Genomic DNA, 8,975 nt, shown 5'->3' on the forward strand with positions numbered 1-8,975 from the left:
GCAAAAGTGAGAGCCAAACAAAGTGAAGGTTAAAATACCCGAGTGTACCTTAACCGGAACTACGTGAGGCTTGATTCCCATGTTTGGGATACGTAGTGTGAGAACCCGAATATAAAAATTAAGTAAATAATTAAATAATAATATTACAAATCTCAAATATTTTATTATGAATCTTTAAGTGCAAATTAAATATTATTGGAGAATCTTTTAATTAATTTTAAACCTAAAATAAATTTATGGTGAAAGTCATTGATTGAGAAGCAAGGTTTATTATTAAAAAATAAAAAAAAAAAGAGAGAGAGAGGAGGGTGTGACTTGAACTCTAGACCATAAGGTTAATATATAAGACTCCTACCATTTGAGTTGCATGTAACTTATATATGTATTTTGTATATTTATCTATCTATTTGACCTAAGTGTGCCCACCACTAGTATAAAATAAAATAAACACAAACCCTACTCTATTATTTGTTCACCACATAGGGCAACAACACAGCAGCCACGGGAGAAGGTTTGAGAGAAGGAAAAAAAGAAGAAGATGTTGCAATCAAAGAACTTTTGGGTGTGTTGTGCTGTGTGTGATTATCAAAGGTTAGCCCTCTTAGGTTTTCTTCTCTTCTTTCTTTGTTCTATCCTTATTCTATAATTATTTTATTCATTCATGGAGAGGTTGTAGGTTTATGTATTGTGTATATAGATATCCTATTAAGAAACTTGAGGAGCTAAATTTATGTGTAAAGATTGGGTGTAATTTTCAGTCCAAAAAATTCTGCACAGAATCGCAAACTTTAAAAATCAAGAAACCATATCAAACGGATGAATTTTAATCTGAAATTTTTACAGTAGATCAATTACACATTGAATTGCATATCTGAATGTTTTCATAATTTTTGGGAGTCGAAATCCATATAAATTGAGGAATTCAAATCTGTCCAGGAAACCAGTCCAAAACAGTAAATTCGGGAGTGTTGTTCTCTTTGGGTATAAATCCAAAAATTATCAAATTAGTGTCATTAGAACCGGTTACGAGTCTAGTTTCATACGTTTTTGGCCTTGCATTGATTGCTCGTGTATGTTAAGAGAACCGTCAATTTCTTTAAAGTGCTGCAGAAAACAACCTGTTTGGATATAATAAATTGTAGATAATTATTTTGATAAGCAAATCAAGTGAAACCAATTGGGTTTGAAACTTAGGATATATTAGATTATATCTGGAGGTTATTGGAATTTTTCGAATAGCGTGGAGTGGATTTTGTAATTTTCAAAATTAGCGAATAGATTGGGAAAACTTGTTTAAAACACTGTTTCATCTTAAAGTTATTTTTAGTTAAGTTTCGATCGGAATCTATGTCTTGGGTGATTTTAGACCTTGAAGAATATGAACTTAGGTAATATTTAAGAGTAACGGTGAGTTGGGTTGAGCCGTGTTAGTGCGTTTTAGTTTGAGGTTACTTAGTTCCTATTTTTTTTTAGTATTTTTAAATTAGTTGTGACGCGTAGTTTTTATACTTGGTTCAGGCCACTAGTTGGACTTTTACACTCTATTCGAGGATTATATTATTGCGTTTCAGGTGAGTAGTTTCATGCTACATATTTTTTATAAATGTTCCCATACCCTGAACTGTTGGAAAATTAAATTGTTGTTTCATGATTAAACTGTTTTGATAAATTATTATATTATCAATTGAATCAAATTATTTCTGAAACATGTGTGAACTTTGCATACTGTAAACTATTTGTTTTGGTCTCATGTTTATAATGATGAACTACCATGTTTTGAAAAACTGATGTGTATTGATTATTGGGACCATGTGTGTATTTAGTCCAGGGAAATTATTCCACTGTGTGTGGTGACTCTGGCCACTAGGGAACAGATCCGGGTTGGGCCGTGATGACTCTAGTGCTCAACGATTGTAAGGAACAGACCTTTAAAAACAACTAGGTGACCTTCAATCGGATCGTCTTTGAGAAAAGGCCCAGGTGCCACCCTAAGGATGACTCTTAGTTCGGTATTGGATCCAACGGGGCTTATAGCCTGAGAACTGTGTGGCAGATTATTTGTTTTTATTGGTACCCAGAAAATTATTGGTGTTCATGTTATAATCTGTTTTAAGTGGAAAATGCCGTTTATCATGTTCTTGCGAGACATGAGTATTTTAAGTGTTGATTTGTGGAACCTTCTTTTTGAAACAGATTGTATTTACCAAACTGTATGCCAATCTAGTTTCTGTGATATATATCTTATTTTGGAATTGAACCTTGTTTTCAAAACTGTATTTACTATCCATGTTGCTACTCACTGAGCTATCAGCTGACTTAGTTTTTATCACTTCCAGGTGTTAGAAGGACTTAGAGTGGACTCATGGCATAGCGGGGACTCAATTGCATGGACCTCTAGGGCATTCCTTTAGTTTAGAGTGTTATGTCAAGTTTGTGCATATTTATATTTATTCTTATCAAAGTTCATTTAGGATTATTTTTGATATGTGGGTTGTTTATATCCCATAAGTTTGGATGGTTTTTTATTACGGTTGATTTTGCCGTTTATAATTGTGACATGTCTGGATTGAGTTTTGGTTATTTATTATTGGACTATTGTTCAGTTGTTCAATGTGATTGGATTCGTGTTTAGGCTTACGTGTGCCTTGGGCTAAGTCCCTGTGGGCCACGGCCGGTCATGCCCGGATTTGGGGTGTGACACGTAGGCAACTTCATCATGAAGTCCAGCCCCCAACGCTTTCATAGCGTCTCAGTCCATGCAATGGTTTCGATTTCATCCCAAAGTCTAGTCGCCAACGCTTCCAAAGGCGACTGTGTCCATATATTTGTTGTGACCGTCTTCGTCATCGCTGTGTCCAAGAGCTCGACCACCGCCAATGAAGACTGTCTGCGGATTGCCGCGGCATCATCCCAAACAAGGGGCAACTTTCCGTTGCCACGAGCCGCCGTGAGCCGCCATTCAAACTAGGGGCAACTTTCCGTTGCCTCCCACCCCCCTTCAAACCAGGGGCAATTTTCCATTGCCTCCGATCCGAGGTTGCGCATCTCGAAGAGTAAGTTCTATGCTTGTTGAGCATCAGCTGTTTGAAAAATAGTTTTTGAAAATTTTTACTGAGGCTGACTATTTTCTCGAAAACTATTTCATTTTCCAAAACTGGACCATTGTCTTGGACCCAAAAAGGAAAATTTTCAGTGCTTGCAGCCTGACTCGCATAATTTTCAAATCAAAAATCGAACAAGTACGTTAATCCGACTCTCATTTTGATCAAAATTGTTTTAGTAGAAAGCAAAAACAAAGAATGGTTAAAATGATGAACTAGGGGCACAGTTGAGCCAGGCGTTCTGTCTTTCCCCCGTCATCGACGTACTTGCCAGAAGAGCGCTCTACCCGTCAGAAGAAATGGCCGTGAGCTAACGGTGTTGAGCATGAACCCACGCCTTCTTATTCATCCATTAATCACCTTGGGGAGGGACAAAAAATGAGAGAGTGAAGAATAGAGAGGTGTAAGTTGAGAGAAAAGTGAAGAAAAGGGTTTTGAGAAAAAAATCGAGCTCGAGAGCCGAGTGATGTGAGAATCACAAATCAGAAAGGGTGGGAAACAATACCCAGAGAAATTGGCTCCTCGTGATCTGAGGTCCCCCGTCGTTGTTAATGCGTCTGTGTGTCGTGTCGTTTATTGTGTTTGCCTCAACCTTTGTTTCAGGGCTCTTCCGAGCGCGTCTCGTTTTGTTTTAGGTCGTGTACCCTCTTTGTTTGAGTCCTCCCTGCTGTGTTCAGTTGCAGGCTCGATACCCCGGTTTGAAAAACCCTTATCTAATTACAAAAATCGTTTATGCTCAGAATGTTGTGCCATTCTCTATATTCGATTGTGTTTCAACCCTAGCCGGTTTCACCCTTGAAGGCCCTCTTGTCAGATTGGGCTGTTTTGTTTGAAGTTTGCCGTGTGCAGAATGAAACGAATGCTGTGTTACGGGTTGTATGCAGATTAATCCCCCAACAGAGTAAGGGCTATGTGTCCAAAATCAGGCGGTGGGTTGCTTGGGTTATTTTGCTGCTGGCTGTTTAAGTTATCTGATTATTACAGTGCGAGTGTTCAATTTTCAGACAACCAATCAATTTCATTTACATTGAGGTGTAACATGATGAGATGCGATGCAATGCATGAGATGTGTAAATGTAAACACTTTTTCAGATAAAAAGACCGTTTCATTTCATTATTTTTTCAAATGTACAAGTTTTGGAAACAAAAATCTGCCTGCGGCAGTACAAGGTAATCTAACTACCAACAAAAGGAAAAGTAGAAAGAGGAAAAATGACAAAAATCCGCATCTGTGTCGAGCACTCCAAGGGCCGTCAGTCTGTCCTGGTCCTCTTCCTGGACGAGGGTCCAGGGGCATCATCAGCATCATTGTCAGAGCCCGAGCTAGAACCGCCTCCGGTCTCCTCCTCCGATGACTCGGACTCCGCCTCTGCCTCCGCCTCTGACTCCTCGTCATCATCATCATCCGGGACTGGAGCTCGCGAGCTGCTCCCGACATGAACGCGCCCCGCCTTGGAGCGGGGGAATACTCTGCCCTCCTCATCTCTCCCTCGAACGGGGACGGAAGGTCCAGCTGGAGCACCTCCTGCCATGGGAATCTGGAAAGGAGGCTGAAAAAGTACATAAAAGGGAAATGCATCAGTATACTGTAGACAGTTTATCAGTGCAGAATGCAATGCAGAGTACAGTGTATGAATGCCGTGAGCAGTCTATCAGTGCAGAATGCAGCGTATGAGTACAGTGTGTGTATGCCGTGAGCAGTTTATCAGTGCAGGATGCAATGCATGAGTATAGTATGAAAATGCCGTGAGCAGTTTATCAGTGTAGGGTACAGTGCAGAACGCAGTGTATGCAGTGTATCAGATGCTGTGAGATCAGTGTATCGGGTGTTGTGCCGTGCATCAGACTATGTGAAGCAATGTATGAATGGTTTGAGGCCAGTGTCAGAAGAACATACCGGTATGCTGTAGAGGGCTAGGAGATCAAAAGTCCGCTGAAGCATCCCCATCATCGAGGCATTCATCGCCAACGACTGACGGGTATACCCAGAAGAAGCCTGCAAAAGTGTCAGATGCATCAAATATTCTGTGGAATATCAAATAAAATGAAATGGCTGTACAGAAGTGCAGTAATACATACCGGAGGTAAATCGGGGACGCCGATGAACTCGTGACCAGCCGGTGGAGGGGCGAAGGGGATCTGATAGGTCGACCCACCCTGCCCCTGGAAAGTCAGTACAGCGGGCAGGGCAGGCCAGCCAGCTCCCCGTCCTTCCTGAACTCCGCCCCTGCCACGGACTCGGGCCCTCCTCGCAGCCCCTACTCCAACTCCCGCTCCGGCCCCAGCCGCCGATGCCACAGGCCTGGCCCCCTTTGCTCGACGGCCGCTCAGAGGTCGCATCAGGTACGTCTGCACATACTCCCGATAGTCTTCGGTGCCTCTGAAGCCGGCCTCCTCCCAGCCAATGGTGTAGTCATCCATCTGCTCGCTGGTGAGCCTCTCGGTCTCCCTCATATCCGCAGGAGGGTGAACCGGGACTATCTTCTCAGGTAACCCCAGGGTCTGGCGTAGGAAACGCTCCCCCAGGTACCAAGCCCGACAGACCGGGCCCTCAAGCAAGATCCGGAAACGCGAGGTCTCCTCCGCACCAGCGAACCGATCCCGCATCGCCGCAGGCAAGGGAGCCCACGGCCACCATGTGATCTGAAAGTGACAGACAGTTTGTTATCTACTGTTTTGGAAATATACAGTGGAAAAGCGAAGCTTAAATGAACTGTAAGTAAAACATACCTCGGCAGGGGTAATGGTATCGAAGTATTGGCGGAAGAAGCCGAATGTCTCCCGTGGTCGCCGGGTGCATCTCCCGTCGAAGCGACTCGAAAACTGGACGGCTAGAGGAGTCTCCGCGACAGGTACAGGGGCAAGCCTAGGGAAGTAGGCGTAAACCCACAACTGCAAGATAAATACCAGTGCATTTATCAGATGAAGCAGGATGCAGAATAAAGCAGAAATGGCAGAGCCGTGTGTTGTGCAGTGTATTGTGAACCGTGTACAGTGTGAGCAGTGTGCAGTCAGTGTAAAGTAGAATGTATGTGTGTGCCGTGTGTACATTATACAGCAAGTATAGAGCAGACTACAGTGTGTGCAGTGTACAGAATATAGAAAATATAGAGCAGAAATGTAAAAGTGGAGAAGAAGTGTACCTCCCAAGCCCGCCAGTAACCTCCAAACAGCTGGCCGCTGCCGCGAGAAGCCGAGCTCATGTATCCATAAAGGGTGGCCAGAGCGGCGCCACCCCAATCATAGTGCAGAATGTCCCGGACGTCCACCAGTGCGCTGAGAAGACAGAGAGGCACGGTGTTCGCCCGGTCGGCGAAGATGGTCGTCCCAAACAGGAACATGAGGAAGCCGCGAGCATATCTCTCCACGTCCTCCTGGGTCATCTCCGCCTCCTCCTCCAACACGGGCTGGACTCGAAACTGGACCTCGAACTAGGAGTATCGGACGAAACCTGGGCGAGCTAGGGGTGGCGCCTTCCCCAGTAGATGGACCTGAGCGGTGGTCCACTCATCCATGTCAATGTCGAAAGGGATCGGATCACCCCCACCCCGATGCCAGTAAGCATCGAGAAATCATAAGGGGTCATCGTCATGTCCCCTGCAGTGGAAAAGTGAAAAGAATCCGTGGTGTCCCACCACCTCTCCGCCAGAGCGGCGAGGAGAGGTCTGCATGTGGAGAGCCTGGAGAGTCCTCGGCAGAAGGCGCCGAAACCCGCTCGATCCACGATGCGCCGGACTGCATCAGGGAGCTCATCGTACCACTCCCGAGCGCCAGTATTCCCATACCCGCGGATGGTATGGGAACCCTCCTGTAAACCGAAAATAACAATGGCAAGACAACATTCAAAATGCAGTTTTGGAAAAGTAGATAAAGCATGTGTGCAAGTTTGACAGATTCAGGCAAATACCGGGTGCCGGTGTGCTTACAGTGAAATACGTGTGATGTGTCAGCGTGTTTGGATGTTTCAGAACAGATATAGCATGCGTGCAAATTTAACAGATTCAGACAAATACTGGGTGCCAGTGTGTATGCAGTGAAATACAGTGAGTGCAGTGTAATTTGAGTGATTCAGGGCTAGTGCAGTGTGTGTGCATGTGTCAGTCTCAAGCAGATATCAGTTGTATGTATGTTTACAGTCAACTACAGTCTACAGCATATCAGTTTTCAGCAGTTAAAGAATACAACTAGCTATGACAGTTTTTGTATCCTATATTGCGAAAAGTAAAGCAGAAGACAAAGAATTACCTCGGAAGTGCCGAATGAAAGGTGGGAGGTAGGCTCACGCAGTAGTAGCTCAGGCGCCACGTGCCTCTCGAAGCTCCGGAACTGACGCAGGCCGTCGGGGGGCAGAACATGGATCGCCGGTCTGTAGGTCGCCGGGTCGAACGGGCGCTCGCTCAGTGGTAGGAGCTCGACCCCGGGATCCATCTCGTGGTCCGGGGGAGTCCCGCCACGTGGAATATCGTCCGCCATATCAAAAATGATGAGAAAATGGCCAGAGGAAGGAAAACCGGGCCGGAATGCGATGAGTCAACCGAAAAGTCAACTCCCGACAGGGTCGGAAATGGCCGGAAAGGCCGGAATGTGAAAAGGCACGGAAATGAAGAGGAAAAAAAGGGGAACAAACCCCAAAAAGGCGAGAACGCCAAACGAGGCACCGAAACAAAAATGTGATCGGTTGAAAATGTCCGAAACGCGAAGAAAATTGCGAATCCGACGACGAAACGGGCGTAGAACGCGAAGAAACGGAGAAACGGGGAGACAAAAACGCTCTAGAGAGAGAGGGCAAGAGTTTTCGGCAGTAGGGAAGTGAGGCACTAGGGTTTGGGAACCCTATTTTATAATGCCCAGAGTGAAAAGTCGAAACTGCCCCGAATCAGCAACTTTTTGCCGGTCGGCAATGTTTTGTGCCGGCCGGCACTTTTTTGTGCCGATGAATTTATTTTGCAGCCGGTGGACAGCCGGCGGCCTTCCCTCCCGGCCGGTGGTGTTTTCACAGCCTTGTTTAGGCCATGTGAGAAGTTTTGGGTCTTCATAGCTCAAGAAGGTGCAAGAAAGTGCATTTCCGACGCTCAACCGGCCTCCGTTTTGACCTCGGGTCGTGTTTTCTGTGCGTGGCACTCCAATTCATACAAGGTGTATCCTTTTCGTATCCTTTTGACTTTTACAAGGTCCAAAAGTTGCCCCATGTATATCGCATATCAATCGCATTGTTTTGTGCATTTCAAACCGGCGCACTGTTTTGTGCATTTCAAACCGTTGCACTGTTTTGTGCAATTCGAATTGTCGCACTGTTTTGTGCATTGTATTTCAATCGTGCTGTTTTGCGCATCGTACTGTTTTGTGCATTGTATTTCACTTGCGCTGTTTAGCGTATCACACTGTCTTGTGCATTTCAAATCATTCGCGCTGTCCTGCGCATCGCACTGTTTTGTGCATTATATTTCTATCGCGCTATCTTGCGCACCTCGCTTGTACTTATTAGTACATTGCATTGTTTTGAACACAAACCGGCTTCGCGTAGCGTATAAGTCCAATTGTCAAAATCTTTTTTTTCATATCATTTTCGCATCTTATGAGGCATGCGTGTCTCATTTGTATCACCTTACATTCCGTATGGCACGCGTGTTGCACTTGCATCATGTGCATCTCAAAAAAAAACAAAAAAAACAATCATAAGTGCATTGTCATGCATTTCCATTGTAGCTTGCATGCATCCATTGCATTTTTCCCAGTAGTCGCATCGCACTGCATTGTCATGCATTTTTGTAAACATCCATATCCATTGCATATTTGTAGATATTGCATTGTAGATTGCATGCATTCATTGCATCACCTTCCGCCTATGGTTTGCGCCTTTCCAGGTTGAGCTTG

At 44.7% G+C, this 8,975-nt stretch overlaps 1 long non-coding RNA gene across 2 annotated transcripts; it reads left to right on the forward strand.

The window, feature by feature from the left end:
* The first annotated feature begins 417 nt into the window (after positions 1-417).
* LOC145821194 (uncharacterized) lies at positions 418-2,420 on the forward strand. Of its 2 annotated transcripts, XR_014363223.1 has the most exons (3): positions 418-591; positions 1,519-1,571; positions 2,337-2,420. It is a non-coding gene; the product is annotated as an uncharacterized LOC145821194 (long non-coding RNA). The 2 variants fall into 2 exon arrangements; XR_014363222.1 differs by having other exon boundaries at positions 418-1,571.
* Positions 2,421-8,975: the final 6,555 nt, after the last annotated feature.

The sequence above is a fragment of the Camellia sinensis genome, chromosome 3 (assembly GCF_055761805.1).
Source record: "Camellia sinensis isolate YWXY chromosome 3, ASM5576180v1, whole genome shotgun sequence".
Classification (NCBI taxonomy): domain Eukaryota; kingdom Viridiplantae; phylum Streptophyta; class Magnoliopsida; order Ericales; family Theaceae; genus Camellia; species Camellia sinensis.